The sequence below is a fragment of the Sarcophilus harrisii genome, chromosome 2 (genome assembly GCF_902635505.1).
Source record: "Sarcophilus harrisii chromosome 2, mSarHar1.11, whole genome shotgun sequence".
In the NCBI taxonomy this organism is placed as follows: Eukaryota; Metazoa; Chordata; class Mammalia; order Dasyuromorphia; family Dasyuridae; genus Sarcophilus; species Sarcophilus harrisii.
The window spans coordinates 657345071-657363390 of record NC_045427.1 but is presented as its reverse complement, the minus strand read 5'-3'; the positions used below and the strand labels follow the sequence as shown (position 1 = coordinate 657363390).

General features: G+C 46.6%; 1 protein-coding gene across 1 annotated transcript in view; it reads right to left on the bottom strand.

Annotated features, from left to right (window-relative positions):
- Nucleotides 1-18320, bottom strand: part of MGMT (O-6-methylguanine-DNA methyltransferase) — a 156303-nt gene that overhangs the window by 4457 nt on the left and 133526 nt on the right. The window lies entirely within an intron of this gene.

The window sequence follows — 18320 nt, the reverse complement described above, 5'->3', positions numbered from 1 at the left end:
GCCGGCTTCCTCCTCCCAACCCCTTCCCCGCTATCCGTGTCGGGATATCCGGATGGGATCCCGGGCGCTTCCCTGTGAAGGGGCGGGCACGGATTAGGGCACAGCGTGGTGAGCCGGCCGAGAGGGAAGCGGCTTCCTTCCCCAGTCCTGAGCCGTCTGGGCCGCTGGCCAAAGTTCAGCAGGGACAGAGAGGGGCCGGCGGCCATGGAGGTGCCCCCAGCGACCCGGCCAAGCTCCTGGCTGTGGGTGTCGGTAACGATCGGGCCGTCAAAATAAAAGGGCTTATTCCCGTTTTTATTAAACCGCATTTGCTCTTCATGTGGCTGAAGCAGGGACCCCCCGCCCCAGGCCTGAGACCTCCCCTCGGCGGGCCCGGAGGCCCCGGCCTGGCCGGGCTGCCACAGCGGAGCCTTCTCAAGGGGTCGGCGAGGACGCTCTGCCCCGAGCTCGGGGCCCGGGGCGTCCGGGAGGGCGAGAGCAGTGGCGGCTGCCCCGGCCGCGCCACCTGGTACCGGGCTCCCGAGGCCGCGTTCCGAAGGGGAAGCCCCTCCCCGTATGTGCGTTAAATAATAAAAATCACCTCTTAACTGCAGAGAACGCTAATCACTTGCTGGAAAAAAATCTGTTTGGTCTTTATTATAACATTAAGCAAATTAAACATCAGCATAATCCAGGTGATACGAGAGCAGGGTCATCAAAGAAATTAACTTTGTTGTTCATCCATTTACATGGATTAGGAGAGGGCAGCGCCAGGAAGCGCGCGCTCGTTTTTATGATATAATTTCCAAGTGTACACCGTTTGTGGCAGGAGGGTGACTGGGGGGTTAATCAGACTGATTTGTCCTTTTAATTGCTTTCTATTCAAAGAAAATTCATTAGATAATGTTCTCTTCAAAATTCATGAATCAATTTAACTGGAGAAAGCCCATTATGGAGCGGGTTCATTAGCGGCCGGCGTGAGCCTGCCTGATTGCTAGCAGGGTTTCCTTAGGCAAACACACAGTGTTTACCAGGCTCCTCTCCGAAAGGCTCATTGGAAACCAAATTGTCACTTAGGGGGCTCCTGTGACGATTGTGGGGTGAGGAGGGGGCTCCCCCCTTCCTGCACGCGGGAGGTTTTGGGAATCGCCACCCTGGGAAAAAACAGCCACCACCCAAAGCCGGAACAATGGAGAGCCGCGTCCCCATCGGCCGGGCCGCCCGCCTGCCCGCCGGTCTTGTCTGTGCTTCTTTTGGTGGGGGGAGGGAAAGAAGCGGGTCAGAGCCAGCAGGGGAAGGGAGACCCAGAGCTCCCCCGAACCGGTGGGAGTCAGGTGAGGAGTCTATGTGCAGATGGAGGGAGGGCCCAGCCTGGAGCGGATGGATGCCGAGGCGGTCCCCAGAGAGCGGGGTCTGAGCACCGAAGCCCCCCTGGCCCTGTGGGGAAGGATGCCCGGCTCGGGAGTGAGGCTTCCATGGCAGGGCCAGTGGCGAGCCGGCACCCACGGGATGATTCCACCATCCTGGCGGGGCCGGCGCCCACAGTCATGGACCCTCAGTGTGGTCAGGGACTGCAGGCTGCCTTAGTGGACTTAGGGGAGGGGGCCCTCCTTCAGGCCACAGCCACTGAACCGGCCCGGCTCGTGGGGTCAGAGCACCGCAGTGACACCGGCCACATGGGGACGGTCTGAGCCAGCCAGCAAGCGGGACCCCTCCCTGAGCCAAAAAGGGCCGAAAGAGGCGGCTCTTTGCCCAGCAGTTGGGAGAGGGTCACAATGTGGCCGGCGACCCAAATCAATTTTTACCCAGGCAGTTTTCAAACAGGGCCCTTCACAATGGGTCAGAAGGGAGGGTAGGGCAGACCCACTGGCAGGCGGCTTGGAGAAGCCCCATGGAAGGGAGGAGCTCGGGGCCTAACGCGTGGGTGCCCTCCCGTCCACCCCTTTGGCTTTACTTTGCTCACGGGGCCCTGATTATCTTTGGAGTCAGTATAAAAGAGGGAGGCTCACTCTTTAAGGGTAGAGATCGTGCCATGCGCTGTATCCCTAGAGCACTTGAAACACACAGTAGGAGCTTAATAAATGCTGATTGCTCAACCACTGGCTCTTATATAAAGCCAGGGTGATGAAACTTGGAGGAGGCCACAGTGGGCGGAGCTAAGGCTTCTTCCTCTGATCCAGCTGGCCCGAGACCCTCAGCAAGTCACCGAAGGGGTCTGGGAGGGCCAGGCAGGTCTCTCTGGGCCTGCACTGCAGAGCAAATGCTGACCTGGGCCTGGAATATGCCCATCGAGATGGGCAGGCAACCCGCCCTCAGCGTCCACTCAGGACCTGGTGCCCCTGACCGCCCGGTGCTGACAACGGGCCCCTGGGCCCCTCCTGCGGTGCAGCCCTGCCCCACATCCGGGGCCTGCTCTCTGGGTCACGGCGGGGAGAGCAAGTGGCGGGAACAGGCGCCAGTGCCCTCGGAGCATCTCCTATGTAAAGCTGTGGGGGAACTAATTAAAGGTGATGGACACTGGGCTGGAAACCAGCCCTGAGTGGATTTACACAAGAACGAGGGAGCAAAAAGCTGGGCTGCCGATGACGTTTCTGACCCAGCGGTCGCCATGCACTTACCACCTCAAACTCAACCTGCTCTGGCGAGTCAAGGGGCCCGCGGATCAGTGTCCTAAGTGGTGGGAACACCACCAGCCTGTAGGTCAGGGAGGGAGGACGAGAGCAAGAGGAGGAGGGGAGGAGAGAGGGAAGGAGGGAGAAAAAGGAGGAGAATATGAGAGGGAAGGAAGGAGGAAGAGGAAAGAGGGAGAGGAAGGAGGGGGAGGAAGAGGAAGAAGAGAGGGGCAAGTGGGAGCCCAGGAGAGCCGAGGAGATGGTGGGAACGCTGGCCAGCCAACTCTGATGCTGAGCTCGGGATCACAGACACTGGGCAAAAGCCGAGGCCTGGAGAACGAGTGATCTGGCTTTCAGACAAGGATGGCGGTGGCTCCTGGGAGCCCAGGACCTTCACTCTGTTCCCTGGGTCTGGAGAACAATGTCAGGGAGGTGGGGAATGGCTGCTCAGAGAAGCAATGGTTGAACACCCCCAAAGGAAGAATGGCTCCAGAAAGGCGCAAGCCAGGCCACTGGCAGGACCAGAGGTTCCAGTTTCTGTCCACTGAGCGGACAGAAACTGGTTCTTCTGGTCCAAGGCCCAAGACTCCAGGCCACTCAGATGCCTCCTTATCCATCCTTTCATACTGAGCTTTCTCTGCTGGCTCTTCCACCAAAAGGCAGACACCCCCTAACTGGAGGAGACCCTCAAGGTGGGGTCAGGGGCCTTCCCCCCTCCCTCCACGCACTCTCTGGAGTCAAGCTCAGTCTCTTGCCAGCGTCCTCAGGCTCCATTTCAGAGCCAGGCTCTCCCTTCCCCTTGGCCCTCTTCCAGCCCCTCCTCGGGGGTCCTTGGCTCTTTCTCTCCCCCCCCTCAGGCCCAACTCCTCCATTTGGTCCATTCTGTGGAGCCATGGCGATGAGCTGCCCAACGTGCCATTCTGGCTCCTGACTGACGTCTGCTGCCTTTCCGCTGTCCTTCCCCTCTTACCCTCGGCGCACGGCGCACACAGCCTGAAGGGCACTCAGTCCACAACGGATCTCAGGGCTTCCCTTCTGAGAATGCGCCTCCAGCCTCTTCTCCCACAAGGAGCCTTTCCTGACCCCTCCAGACCCATGTTAAAATGAGGGAACTGGACCAGACATGCTCCAAGGTCTTTTCTGGCTGTCCGGGACTTACTTAGTCCTTCTTCTCTGTATTGGTTTTGTTTGTACAAAAACTTTTTAACTTGATATAATCCAAATTATCTATTTTGTGATCAATAATGATTCTAGTTCTTCTTTGGTCACAAATTCCTTCCTTCCCCACAGATCTGAGAGGTAAACCATCCTATGTTCTTCCAATTTGTTTATAATCTCATTCTTTATCTAGATTGTGAACCCATTTTGACCTTATCTTGGAACAGGGTGTTAGGTGTTGGTCTGCCATACTATTTTTCAATTTTCCCAGCAATATTTGTTAAATAACAAGTTCTTATCCCAAAAGTTAGAGTCTCTGGGTTTATCAAACACTAGATTACTCTAGTCATTGACTAATGTGTCTTGTGACCCTAATCTATTCCACTAATCAACTACTCTATTTCTTCACCAGTATGGTTTTGACAACAATTTCTTTATAATAGTTTTGGATCTGGTCAACAGTAAGACCACCTTTACTTAGATTTTTTTTCATTAATTCCCTTGAAATACTTGACCTTTTGTTTTTACAGATGAATTTTATTTCTAATTTTTTCCTAGATCTGTAAAGTAAGTTCATATCAGTCTGATTTGTATGGCACTGAATAAATAGATTAATTTAGGCAGAATTGTCATTTTTATTATATTAGCTCGACCTACCCATGAGTACTTGATATTCTTCCAATTGTTTAGATCTAATCTTACTTACGTGAAAAGTGTTTTGTAATTGTGTTCATACAGTTCTTGATTTTGTCTTGGCAGATAAACTCCCAAATTTCTTATATTATCTACAGTTAGTTTAAATGAAATTTCTTTTTATATCTCTTGCTCCTGGATTTTGTTGGTAACATCTAGAAAGCTGATGATTTATGTGGATTTTTTGTATATTCTATAACTTTGCTGAAGTTGTTAATTGTTCCTAGTAGTTTTTCAGTTGATTCTCTAGGATTCTCTAAATATACCATCATATCATTTGCAAAGAATGAATTTTGTTTCCTCATTACTTACTCTGAATCATTTAATTTTTTTTCTTTCCTTATTGCCAAAGCTAAAATTTCTAGAACAATATTGAATAATAATAGTGGGATAGTGGGCAACTTTGTTTTACCTCTGATCTTTTTGGTAGTAACTATAGTTTATCACCATTACAAATGATTGATGCTTGCTGGTGGTTTTAAATAGATGCTACTTGATCATTTTAAGGAAAACTCCATTTATTTCTATGTTGTTTAGTGTTTTTAATAGGAATGGGTATTGGATTTTGTCAAATCATTTTTCTGTATCTATTGAGAAAGTCATGATTTCCGTTTCTGTTAGTTTGGTTATTGATATAGTTAATTACGCTAATAGTTTTCCTAATAGTGAATGAGTCCTGCATTCCTGCTATAAATCCTACTTGGTCATGGTGTTTTATCCTGGTGATAACTTTGCTAATATTTTATTTAAGATTTTTGCATCACACATATATTGTATCTAGAATATACTACAACATATTTAACATGTATCAGACTGCTTGCCATCTAGGGTAGGGGGTAAAGGGAGGCAAGGGAAAAGTCGGAACAGAAGTGAGTGCAAGGGATAATGTTGTGAAAAATTACCCAGGCATATGTTCTGTCAATAAAAAGTTATAATAATAATAAAAAAGATTTTTGCATCAATATTCATTAGGGAAATTGGTCTATAGTTTTCTTTCTCTGTTCTGACCCTACCTGGTTTAGGTATCAGCACCATATCTATGCAATATAAAGAATTTGGAAGATCTTCTTTCCCCATTTTTCCATAAAGTTTGCATAGTATTGGAATGAATTATTCTTTAAATGCTTGGCAGAATTCGCTTGTAAATCCATCTGGCCCTGGAGATTTTTTATTAGGGAGTTGATTAATAGCCTTTTCAATTTCTTTTATTTCCTCTGTTAATCTAGGCAATTGTAAGACAAAACTTACAATACTTTCGTAAGTATTCATCCACTTCCCTCATACCATTGAGTAAAATAGCTCCTAATTATTGGTTTAATTTCCTCTTATTAGTAGAAAGTTGTTCCTTTTCATTTTTAATATTAAGCAATTTGATTTTCTTCTTTCTAATCAAATTAACTAAAAGTTTATCTATGTTGTTGATTTTTTTCATAAAACCAACTCTTAGTTTTGTTTATTAGTTCAATAGTTTTCTTACTTTTGATTTTATTAATCTCTCCTTTTATTTTCAGAATTTCAAACTTGTTATTTAATTGGGGTTTTAAAATTTGTTCTTTTTTAAGCTTTTTTAGTTGGAGGTCCAATTCACCGATTTTCTTTCTCAATTTTATTTAAATAAACATCTAGAGATATAAAATTTTCCCTAAGAAGTGCTTTGGCTGCATCCCACAAATTTTGTTATATTGTCTCATCATTCTCTTGGATGAAATTATTGATTGTGTCTATAATTTGTTGTTTCATCCACTCATTCTTTAGGATTAGATTATTTAGTTTCCAATTAATTTTTGGCCTATTTTCTTGAGTCCTTTATTGTACATAATCTTTATCGCATCATGATCTGAAAAAGATGCATTTACTATTTCTGCCTTTCTGTATTTGATTTTGAGGTTTTTATGCCCTAACACATAGTCAGTTTTTTTGTAGGTTCCACGTACCACCAAGAAAAAAGTAAATTTCTGTTTCCATTCAATTTTCTCCAAACATCTCCAAGATTCCACATTTACTTCCTTAACTTCTTTCTTGTTTATTTTGCGGTTTGATTTATCTAGTTTATTCCTCCTTCTCTCCAGGGATAGACAGAATAAGCATTTTGGAGTGCCAAGTATGTGCCAGGCTTTACGGTCAGTATTTGAAACTCATCTCTTCATTAGCCAGCCTTCCACAAGGCCTGCATCCCCTCGCCACTTTTCAAGCCTGGCTCAGAATGCGGCAGCTTCCTGCCTGGTGTGGTATGGCCGGAATATCCCCCAGAGTGCTCTGGGCCTGAGGGCTTTTAACCACCCCCCCAGCTCCTCCTGTCTATCCCTGCCCCTCATCAGTTCCGCTTCTGGTTCTCATCTCTTTGGGCCATGGGGGTGTGAATTTGCTTCCAGGACTACCCACAATGCTGTCTTGGTAAAACCCTATGTCCTCCAGTACCACACTACATTGGAAAAGTACCCTTAGAAGCTCCCCGCTTTCTGTGACACAAGCTAGGGGATGGGGCTGCTACTGTGCCCGTCCTTTATTTATTTAACTAATGAAACCAATGGCGAGTACTTTGGCCACACAACTGCTGAGTGGCATGGCGGGCAAGCTGGGCCTTCTTCCTCTCAGCCGGGGCTCCCGCCACTGCCCCAGAAGCAGATGATCCGGCAGTCAGCCTGGACAGACCCCTGAGGTCCCTGCAGCTCTGGCACTGGAACTAGTGAGCTTCAGGGCTTCGGAAGCAGGGCTGTGCCAGCGAAGGTAGGCAAGAGTTCCTTTCCACTAGCCTATGGAGGTTGGGCTTTTGTGGAGAGTGGGCTGAGGAAAGAGTGAATAGAGAGGCAGGAAGGGACAGAGCCCCCCCCCAAACACAGATGGGGGCCAGGGAGGGATGGGAAAGGCAGCAAATGGCGGCTCTCCCTAGTCACAACACAGACTGGACCGTCAGCTTTTACCAGGTGGAAGCACCCTCCTTTGGCACGTTGACCAGAGGCCACGGAAAGAGGGAGGAGCCAGGTGGGCACCACTGGAGACTGGAGATAGCCCTCCAGGTGCGATCAGGTGACAAGATCGGTGACAAGATCGGAAACCCTAGGACCAGCCAACAGAGTCATCTGGCCCAGGAGGGGGTGGAAGGGTCAGTCAGGAAGTTTGAATGGCTCATCACTCCTGGAAGAAGCAGAGGTTGGGGTGGGGGTGGGGAGCGACTAGGGGAGGCCAATCCAGCCCATAGCAGCTCCAAGCACACGCCACAGGATCCAGATCTCCCCAACAAAAATGCCAGGGGATGGGAGAGAACAGCAGCCTTCTTGGAGAATGTGCCATGCTTGGGAGTCAGAAAAGCCCGAGCTCAAATCCCCTCTCACGTGTATGGGGCATGTGTAGGCAAATCACTAGTTTTCCCTCAATCTCAGTTTCTTTTCCTATAAAATGGGGATAATAGCGCCTACTTCCCAGAGCTGTTGTTAGTCCAAGGAGATGTCTGGAAAATGTTTTGCCAACATTAAAGCACCGTCTAGGTGCTAGCTGTTTATGAGGAGGAGCCTCCAAGTCCTGGTGTCCAACCCTTTATAAGAGGGGAAAGGGGGCCCAAAGGCTGAAGTCAGCTGAAGTCAGTAGCCCACAAGCAACTCGATGCCATACGCTGGTCCCTGTGCCAAACGCTGGCCTCCAAGGATGGACAAATCAAGCAAAGTGGTCCCGGTCCCAAGTGGGAACAAGATGGCAGGGCGGGTCTCCAGGAAAGCCCCCTGCTGCCTCTGATCCTCCTTATTCCAGAAGCAAATTCCACCTTGTTTATCTCTTGCTTCCTCAAACTTGAGGACAAACACAAACTGTCCACAGACTTGAGATGTTTTCCCAAGCGTCCTTTGACCAGACAGCTAATGGCCCTGAATTGATTTGTTGCAAAATCAGAACATTTCACTGAAAATCCACAGGAGAGAATGGACTCACTTCTCATTCTTCATTAAAAAACAAAACAAAACAAAACAAAACAAAACAAAACACACTGGCCTTTGATAGGGTGGGTGATCAAAATGCCCTCGGGCCCCGGGGGCCACGTAATAAATCTCTTCCCCAAGGCACTCCGAGGAATCTGTCTTGGAAAAATGATTCTGACATTGGAAGTGCCCAACTGTAGCCTTCCCATTGGAGGCTCCATTTTTATTTGTGTGCCGGACCCTTCAGGTGTACCGGACTTTTCGGCCGCACCTTTCTCTGGCACAGTTACAAGCCGAAGGTCTCAGACACGCCTGTGCACCCCCTCCCCAAGAGAGCACCGTGTCCCTGCCTTCAGAAAGCTCCCAGTCTTCAGGGGAGGGGGTGGAAAGTGGATGAGCGTGCCTGGTGGCCCAAGAGGCATGGTCTGCCCCATTTTCCCTTGAGAAAGGATGGGGAAAGGGCACAAGGGGAAGGCCCAATCCCCAGCCCAGTGGAGCTGCCAAGTCAGGAGTCCAACTGCTCGGCCTCGGCTAGCCACTGATTGATGCTGATTGGTCTGAGCAGGTCATTCCTCTATTAACCACAGCCGGGAAGTCTGGGATGCGGCAGAGCGAGCGGGGAGCGCACGGGGGGAACTTTATAAATATAAATGAATACACTGAAGATGACCCAATAGAAAATTCCAAATCTATTTCTATCAGCCGGGCTCCTTCTGAAATGATGAGTGACTGCCGATGGCCACCTGGTAAATAATTAATCTCCTCTGCCCTCGCCCTCCCGGTACCGTATATACATATTACATAGCAGCCGTGAAATATGATGCTACTTAAATGGAAATAATTGGATTTACTTTAACATGTTAGCCGTGACCTCCGTAACCCCAAGGAGCGGGGCAAAAACAAGGAGAGAGGGCCCTGCAGAGGTCACTGCCGAAGGCGGGGGGATCAATAGGAGACTCACTTAGTGACCAGGCGAGATCAATTAAAGAGGAATGGTTTCAGAAAAGTTTTACTTTAAACCCCACCTGAGCTTCCATGTGGTTTGAAAGAAGCTTTTGGTGCCAGGAGAACTGTCGAGAGGAAGATGGAATGAAAATCAGTGTGTGCGCATGTGTGCATGTATGTGTGCGCATGGGTCCGTGTGTATGTTTGAGTACAGTGTACATGTACATACTGCATGTCTTACATTTAAAGAAGCCCCCCCCCCCAAGCAAGCACCCTCCGTGACCCCCCGCAGAGCACCAGGCTCCCCCAGACCTGGCCGGGCACACACCCCAACACTGTAGCCGCTGGAGGTCCAAGTGGGGAACGCCCCTTTCAGGCCAGTGGGGACCCTGCCCCCCAAGCCCATTCTCAGCAGTGTCTGGCTTTCCATGCACTGACCGCTGTGCAGGCTTGTGGCTGAAGCCCTATGGAGCATTACAGGTTTCTTTCTTTATTTTAAAAATTCCAAGTGTGGGGACCTTGGCCATCATCTCGTGGTGACATGAGTCACGCTAAAACCTGTGAAAGGGCAGACAGACCGTAGGTGAAGGGCTGGGGAGGCCGGAAGCTTCTGGAACATTTGGGAGAGTGGCTCCAGCAGGGGTGGGAGGGGAAGTCTTATGAAGCCCCGCCCCCACCTTTCCTGACCCTTCAGAGGGTCCAGGATCAGGCCGGGCTCTGCCCCTGCAGGCCCACTAGCACCGCCTGTGCCTTTCCGTCCCCTCGCCCTTAACTATTTGTCTGGGTACATAAGGTTTCTGCCATTTTCCCTTTCTCTTGGCGACTGTCCCCAGTGGAGAGATGACACCAATTCTTCTCCCCTGCTCTGGTACCAACGGGATGCTCATGGCCAGCTCCATTCTTCTGCAGGGTTCCTGGGAGAGGCCCCCCCCTTTTCTGCCTTTGTAGCTCTCACATTCACATCCCATTCATTCCACCCACCCTCCTCCCTCTTTGGCCCCGGCACATCCGGCGGGAGGTCATCCGGACACTCTTGGGACCGACCACTGGACAGAACAAGACCAAAGTGGGCAGCCTCTGCAGGCGAGCCCTGGCCACCATTCTCAGCCCTATTCCACCCAACATTGGTACCAAAGACTGGCGCGAACGCTCCCAAACCAACCTCATGGTTACTACAAGGACGGACAGAATTGGGAACCATGTACATCCGCTGGGCTGGGACCGGCAAAATGAAAAGTAGTGGGGACAAAGGTCAATCCTCATCTCTCTGGGTCCAAGAAATCATCCACAAGGGCACAGAAGCTCACAGGAAATCCCGAGGGTTTGAACCAAAAGGGGCTCTACCTGCCAGGCATAGATGCCCTGCTGGGATTGTAGGTAGAAGAGAAGAGGATTCAGAGAAAGCAATAAGCCTGCGCCCCTGCGAGCCTTCCGCGCACAGGCATGAGGTATGGCCTAAAGTAAAGCAAGCTAAAGGCTGTAATGCAGGGAAGCTAAGTTGATCTCATCAGAGACTTCCCTGAGACGTGGCGGGATCTGACCCATGACTAAATTATGGGTCTGTAAGGGTATACATTATTCAAAAAGGACACAGTGAAAAATACACGGAGGGGAGAGACGCTTTTATATTAAGGAAAGATATTCTGTACGGAAATCCAGGAGCCAGTGCGGATAAGCATGGCAGCCCCTGAAAATGCTCTCTCCAAAGTTAACAATGATCTCTTAATCGCCACATCCAGTGCCTTTTTCAGAGGCGCATGAAAGATAAGCATGGCTGAGCTATGATTGACATCATTACAGGGAGCCCCCACCTCAACGAGTTCATGGTTCCAGAGAAGCAGTCAGTTAACTGCATGTGATTAATGTGAAAAAGGTAAAGAACAGTAAAATACAATCACATTTCCTAATGAGAAGGCTTTTTGATACAGATGAGAAAAATATCAAAAACAACGAAAAAGGAAAGGAGATAGAAATACAAAGGGCAATACGATCTCTAATAAAAAGAAAACTAATCTTCAGAGAAGAATAATTAATGTTTTGAAAAAGGCAAGAATATGACTAATTTGAATACATCAAATAGAGTGCTGGCGTAGATGTAATTTCCCTCAAATATCAAGAACGTGCAGGAAATATCAGAAAACAAATGACATGTATTACCCATACCAAATGTGAACGGTTTGAATTCTCTCATCAAAAGAAAAAGAATGACAAACTATGTCAAGAATCAAAATGATCAACAATGTTGCTTTTTGAAGATACATTTGGTAAAAAAAAAAATAAAGTTATATTAAAATTAAGAGGTGGGTCTAAAAGTTTTGAAGTGAAACGGTACATTCAAAATAGTGGGAACAGGAATAAGGTTAATGCTTTTTTCAATAGAGTGGAATCCAAACTAAGAAATTCTAAGAGACGGATGTACAAATGACTGCACAGTGCAAGAAAGTCCCTTGGGACAGGGACTTAATAGGCAAATTTACTAGTGAAAGCTAATCTGAGATAGGGAAACTCCTTCTACCAAGGCAGGTTTTCATTTTCTCTGCAAAACAAAGTCTCAGAGTTACCTACAAGTAAGGTGAAGTATTTGGGGTCACCCCAGCAGAATATGTCCGCAGTGACACTTGAATCCAAGACTTTTTCTTTACCAGTTCTCTATCTACTTCACTATAATAACTTCAAAAGGAAAAAAAAATAGCAGCAAATCAGAGTGGAAAAATCTGAGCTCAAAGCTTATCTGTGATTATTATTATGAGCCTGATCCTGAGAAAATTAGTGTTTGGGCCTATTTTCCCATCTGTTAAATGAGGGAGTCATACTAGCTAATTTTTAAGGTTTCTTCTAGCTCTTAAACAATAAAGTGTGATCCAAATATGCAATAATTTTCAATTTACATATGCTATACAATCCAAAAGTTAAATGCACAAAAGACTGGTTAACAGTGATGCAAAAAGAATAAATAAGCACAGTAATAGCAGGGGACTTAAAATGTCTTCATCTGAATATGAATAATCAAATTACAATATTAATAATTAAAAATCTCTGAAGTGTTCATTTAATATGTTGAAAATAATATGTAGACAAAGTTGAGTGGGAGGCACAAGGAATATACATTCTTTACGAGTACCCATGGGATTCTCAAAAAATTGGTCCTATATTAAATGTCAGAAAAGCCCTACATAAATTCAAAAGGCAGAAATGACATACTGTATTTTCAAACCACCTCAGCCAATTAGAAACAAATTACAATATCATGCTCAAGAATTACAAAACTATATGGAAACTGAAAAAGCAACCTACCAAAACAATAAACTGGCTAAAGTAGAAACCAGAAAAATAACAATATTTAAAAGAGCTATAAAAATATTATGAAATTCCATAGGATGGTGCCAAAGTTATTTTTCAGGATATATTTATATCCTTGAGCACTTATATTAATATGAGGGAAAATAAGTGAACAAAGCTTGCAACAAAAGACAATGGAAAAGAATGAAAGCAACTGTGTAAAGTAAAATTAAAAAAGAGAGAGAGATTATAAAGGGAAGAACAGAAACAAAGAGAGCAATTCAATTCAATTGTAAAGGCAATTATTAAACATTTATTATGTGCAAGGTGCCATGTTAGACAAAGTGTAACTGAAAACTAGTCAGTGCCCTCTCCAAGGGATTACTTTCTACTATATGGAAAATAACATGCCCATGGAGAAGGAGGTACAAGATTCTTGGAAAAAGACACAAGACAAGTCAACAAAGAATTAGCCTGAACAAAACAAGATAAAACTAAACAAATGAAAAGGCTTGACCCCGAGAGAAAAAAACACCTGGCCCAAGCAGATTCACAGGAATTTGAAGGAATCTTCCTAGACTGAAAAATCCTTATGCTAATAATTTTATTCATAAGTACAAAGAAGGAAAGAACCTTATTCAATGCCAGCAAAATATAATTACATTTTAAAAACCTGACACAGATACTGCCACAAAAAGAAAATTATTAATAATAAAATTATCCCAACAACAACAAGAAGGGTGACTCCACGGCCTCATGGGGGGGAGGTAAAGGTGTGACGCCAGGACAACAAAGAATAAATGTGGTGGCAAAGTTAAAGTTCTGGTAGTTTCCAACATATGGGAAAGGGCTTGGACATACTCCCTTGGACACTGACCATATCTGCTTGCCTTTGGAGAACTTCATCACTTGGACACTGACTATGTGGCGATAAATTATTTGCTGTGGTCTCCCATGAAGCAAAAAAAAAACACAAAAGAGCCTTTAATCCAAATATATCTCCATTTGCTTCTACAGTGATGGTGGTAAAATGGTAGAAAAGGGGGGCAGATCATGAAAAAAATCAGGTTTGAGATATCGTAGACATTAATTTATCTGCTATTCCTCTAATGTGAGATATTTCTCCAGTGACCAATGGACCAGACAAAATTCTCGAGGGACTGAGTTGTTTCAATGCTATCATTCAACCAAATGACCAATCAGCAAGCTTCTATTAAGTGCCTACCATGAAACCAAGAGACAAAAGGAAGATTCGGCTAAATGAAAAGATGGCTTGCACGCTCTCCTTGGAGAGATAAGGAAAGGAGTTGGCTTTAGCATGCTTCAAAAGGCAGCAAGTGATAGTGTTTCATGGGACATTTGGTCATTCAGATTGCAGTTTGAATGATTAGGAGCTCCAAAAATATCTGACACTGTTGCTGAGCACAAGAGAGAAAGGCGATGGAGAATTTTATAAAATCTCCCAAATTTGATCAATATATTTGGTTCCTCGGTGACACAAGTGCCATCGGGGAGAAGGCCCAAAAATGTTTTAGAAAATCCCAGGTGGGAACAGGAAACAGCAGAGGATAAGTAGTTGTGTGGTCATCTGGAGGCCTGCTCTTCCTTGGGGTGAGAAAAGCTGCTCTGGCAAACCCTAACCAGCATGCCCAAGAAGACGATATTTAAGAAGGAAACGATATTATTGATGTGGGAGTCATTCCTGAGTCAGGTCATGGATCACTAACCTGACAGAGCAGACAAAAACATCATGAGAAGTCTAGAAGAATCAAAATGACAAAAAGCCGTGACATGAAATGAAACCGTCTCAGATCTGACCTATTTAAAGAAGTGATTCAGGCTGAAAAATGGGAAAGAGATGATGGAATAGACACTGAGTGTGGTGATAGATGCTTTCTAAAAGACTGTGACCCAGGTGATCAAAGAGCCTTCAAAGGCCCGGCCCACAAGGCGCCTGTGAGTCCCGGTGGCTGAGCAACCCCCTGCCCAAATTTGTTCACATTCACTCTGTCCAGATTTTGTACTTGGTTGTATTTGTACATACATGTGGATTCCTGAGGGCAGTCTCTGCATTTCTGCCTCTATCCCAGTGCATTTTATCCTTTAATTATTCACTATCTGTCCTGCACATAGCTTATTTCAATCAAATATTCAACCAATCAATAAACACTGATTCAGTACCATCCGTGCCAGGCACTGTGCTAAGCATAAGCACTGGGATACACAAAGGGGCCACAGCCCCTGGGCTCCGTCTAACGTGGGGAAACAACATAGATAAGAATCTTTCCATGCAAACTGAGCTCTGGAGAGTAAGGAGGGGAATGCAGGAGCCCAGGCCTCTGTTCATGGTCAGTCACTGCAGTGACCGAAGGATGCAGGGGGAGGAAGAAGCAAAGAGACTGGAAAGATGGCTGGGGGCTCCGAGGGTCCAATGGAGCATTCTGCACGTGCTCCTGGAGGCAGGCGGAGCCCCTGCAGGTAACTGAGGAGACACAAACTCACCTGTCAGTCAGGGTGAGTCCGGGGTGAAGAGGAGCCACCTGAGAGAGGGAGAAGGGGAACTCATAGCAAATGGGCTGTGAGATATGGAGCAGAGATCTCAGGTGGCAGAGTGAGGGCAAGGGAAGCCCCGGGACGCTTGAGGAGGAATGAGAAGGTCTGGGAGAAGTGGGTGGGGGGGCTCAAGGCTGAACACCATGGAGGGTCTTATGGATACCATGTGATGGACTTGAGTAAAAGAAGCTTCCAGATGGACGTGTGGCCAGTGGGAAGCCAGAGGGATGTCCATGAATGCCCCACTGGAATCTACTCCATGTGATGGGATCTAAGAGACAGCTCTGGTGCTGGGGGCACTTTCCCTGGAAGGACAAACACCTAGGGGCCAACATGGATCAGCACCAGCCTGTGTAGATCACAGATCTACACAACTCCCAAGGCCAAGGGTGTGGGACCATCCTGACAGAACACGTCCTGAAGAACAAACCTTTAAGAACATGAAATGACAGCTCTTCTCTTCCTCCTTGGCTTTCAGGCCGGTGAGGAGTCATGCTCATCAAGTCCATCTCATGGCAGCCCCGTAGCCATGGGACACCTCAAGGACCGCTTAGGGCAGACTAAAGGTGAGCACTCATTCAACCTGTACAAAGAGCGAGCTTGGGAAGAGATTCACTGTTCTAAGGAACATCCCGTGGAAATCAGTCCTCAGGTTGGTGGGAAATGGCTTAAACCCAACTCTCCCACACATACATCCATGTATTCTAGCCGGATGACCCTTGGAAACACTGGACAGAACAATACATCTACCTCGGGGCGGAGGGGAAAGACCAGTGGAAGTCTTGATCAGATACTTGGTTACGCTAAATTTAAAAAAATAGAGGCAACAGTTAAGAAAGACAACAGACTGGCAAACAATCTGTGGTGAATGAGAGAAAACGGGAATCCGGCATTCATCCCGATTTATCAGGGGGCCACAGAGCACAAACAGCTCACGCAGGCCTCGCTCTCCCAAAGGCCCAAGAGACTCGGTAAGATTATCAATGGCAAAAAGTTCCCAATCTGCTTTGGGGCTGCTGTGAGGATCAAGTGAGATAATATTTGCAAAGAGTTTAGCACAGTGCCTGGCACATAACAGATGCTCAATAAATGCTTGTTTCCGCTTCGGCATGTCCCCCTCCCCAATCCCTAAATGGAAAAGGCAACTTGACGCTACTGAAAATTCTCAACATCTCACTAAGAATCAGAGATTCAAATCCAAACTTTGAAAGACCTATTAAATGTATACATATATTGTATTTAACATACACTTTAACATATTTAACATGTATGGGATGCCTGCCATCTGGGAAGGGGGTGGGGAAAAGGAGAGGAGAAGTTGGAACAAAAGTTTTTGCAAGGGTCAGCGTTGAAAAATTACCCATGACTATGTTTTGTCAGTAAAAAGCTATAATAATAATAAAAAAAGAAAGATCCATTAACTGGCAAAATAAATAAACAAATAAAAGCACTGAAACTCAGTGCTGGGGAAAGGATAGCGGAGAACACCACGGTTTATTTCTTAATTGTTGGGAGAACTGCAAAGTGGGCGAATCTCTTGGGGAAGCAACTTGGACTTTCACTGTATCACTGTAAAAAATTATTGTTTGCTTCGTTCCAACAATTCAATTATTCATAATATACTCCGAGGACACAATCAAAAAATAGCTCTGCATTCAAAGCTTCTTGTGTCGACGCAGCCGAAAGCCACAAGTGGTGTCGGGGTCCAAAAAGAGAGCGGGCTCCACCCACGGACGTAGGCTCCTTGGATTGGCATCCCCACCCCCAACCTTGGTGATCCTCTTTCAGTTTGGATTCGCTGCAAAATCTGCTCCCTCACGATGGTGGACATCTTTCCCAAGCATCTATCTCCCTGTTCTCGAGTCTGCCTGATGTTTAAAATCAGGGTCAATGAATCAGTTAAGTGACTAATATCTCTGTCTCCATCACAATCTCCCTCTTTCTCTGTGTCTCTCTTTCCCTCTGTCTCTGTCTCTCTCAGGTAGTCTTTTATAGAAAGAAGAGATGCTTCAAAGAGGGCTCTTTCCATAGCAGAATCCATCTATTGGAGAATTATTAACCAAATAACAACATGTGAATATAACAGAACAAGCCACCAGAAATGGCCCAGTGGATGGTTTCAGAGAAGCTTGGGAAGAACTGTCTGAACGCTCGCAGAGAGGCCCATGGAACAAAGGGACAACCTGCAGAGAAACAAAGCCATCCGGGCAGGGAGAAGCCAGGCTGGCCCAGGCCCTGGGCACTGATGGCCTAGGCTCTGGGAGCTTTTCTGCCTCGGGGCTGGACAATCTGAAGGAATGCAGAAGCAGCCTTTCTCTCCTCCTGGAAGGGGTGGCAAAGCAGTCTCGGGAAGGTGGAGCTTGTGGCGAGTCTGCTGGTACGCAGTCCTTACGATGGCCAGCCCGGGTGCCAGCCTTGCCACCGACAACGACTGAAACAGGAGGCCTCTGGTGAGACGCCGACCCGTCAGCTTGACGATGTGAAAAGGGTAGATGCCAACAAAAGCAAGAGGCGGCCACTCGTGGGAAGGGTTAACGTCTTACCTTTTCCTCTGAGGGGACCCGAAAGCCTCGTAGGGCTAACCGTTATGTTTCTCTCATGAATATCAATGCTCTGACAATCTCCGGCTCATCCTCCGCGCTGGGGAACACAATCTCAGACCTCGCGTCGTACTATTAGGCCTCCGAAATGAGCACTTTGTCTCGCCGAGGTGGGGAGAAATGACGAGCTCGCCAGGTGAGGTTCAGCCACACGGAGAAAGGTAAAAGACCCTCTGTGGCGCCATTTATATTTATTTGTTTTCACGGCACTAATCGTTTGAGCTTATCAAGATTATTTAGCAAAAAATGACACGGGAAGCTTCCACCCAAATGTAAGGAAGCCTGCCGAGAAATGATTCAACTCTGAGTCTCCCCACATGGGTGTGAAAAATTATCTATTAAAATGTGTTAACAGTCAAATAATTGTCATTCAGCTCCAAGCAGGATAACTGGGTCTTTTCAACAGTTTTTAACAGCTTTCTGAACTGTGTAAGAAATGAGGGAAAACATCCTCCCATGTCTAACACTTTCCTGGAGTGAAGAAGGAGAATAGAAAATGAGAAGGGAGCAATTTATCATGGTATCCCCACTTTGCAAGGGCCGAACAAACGAGCAAATAAATTCCACGAAAACAAAGAACTCTCATCCCTTCT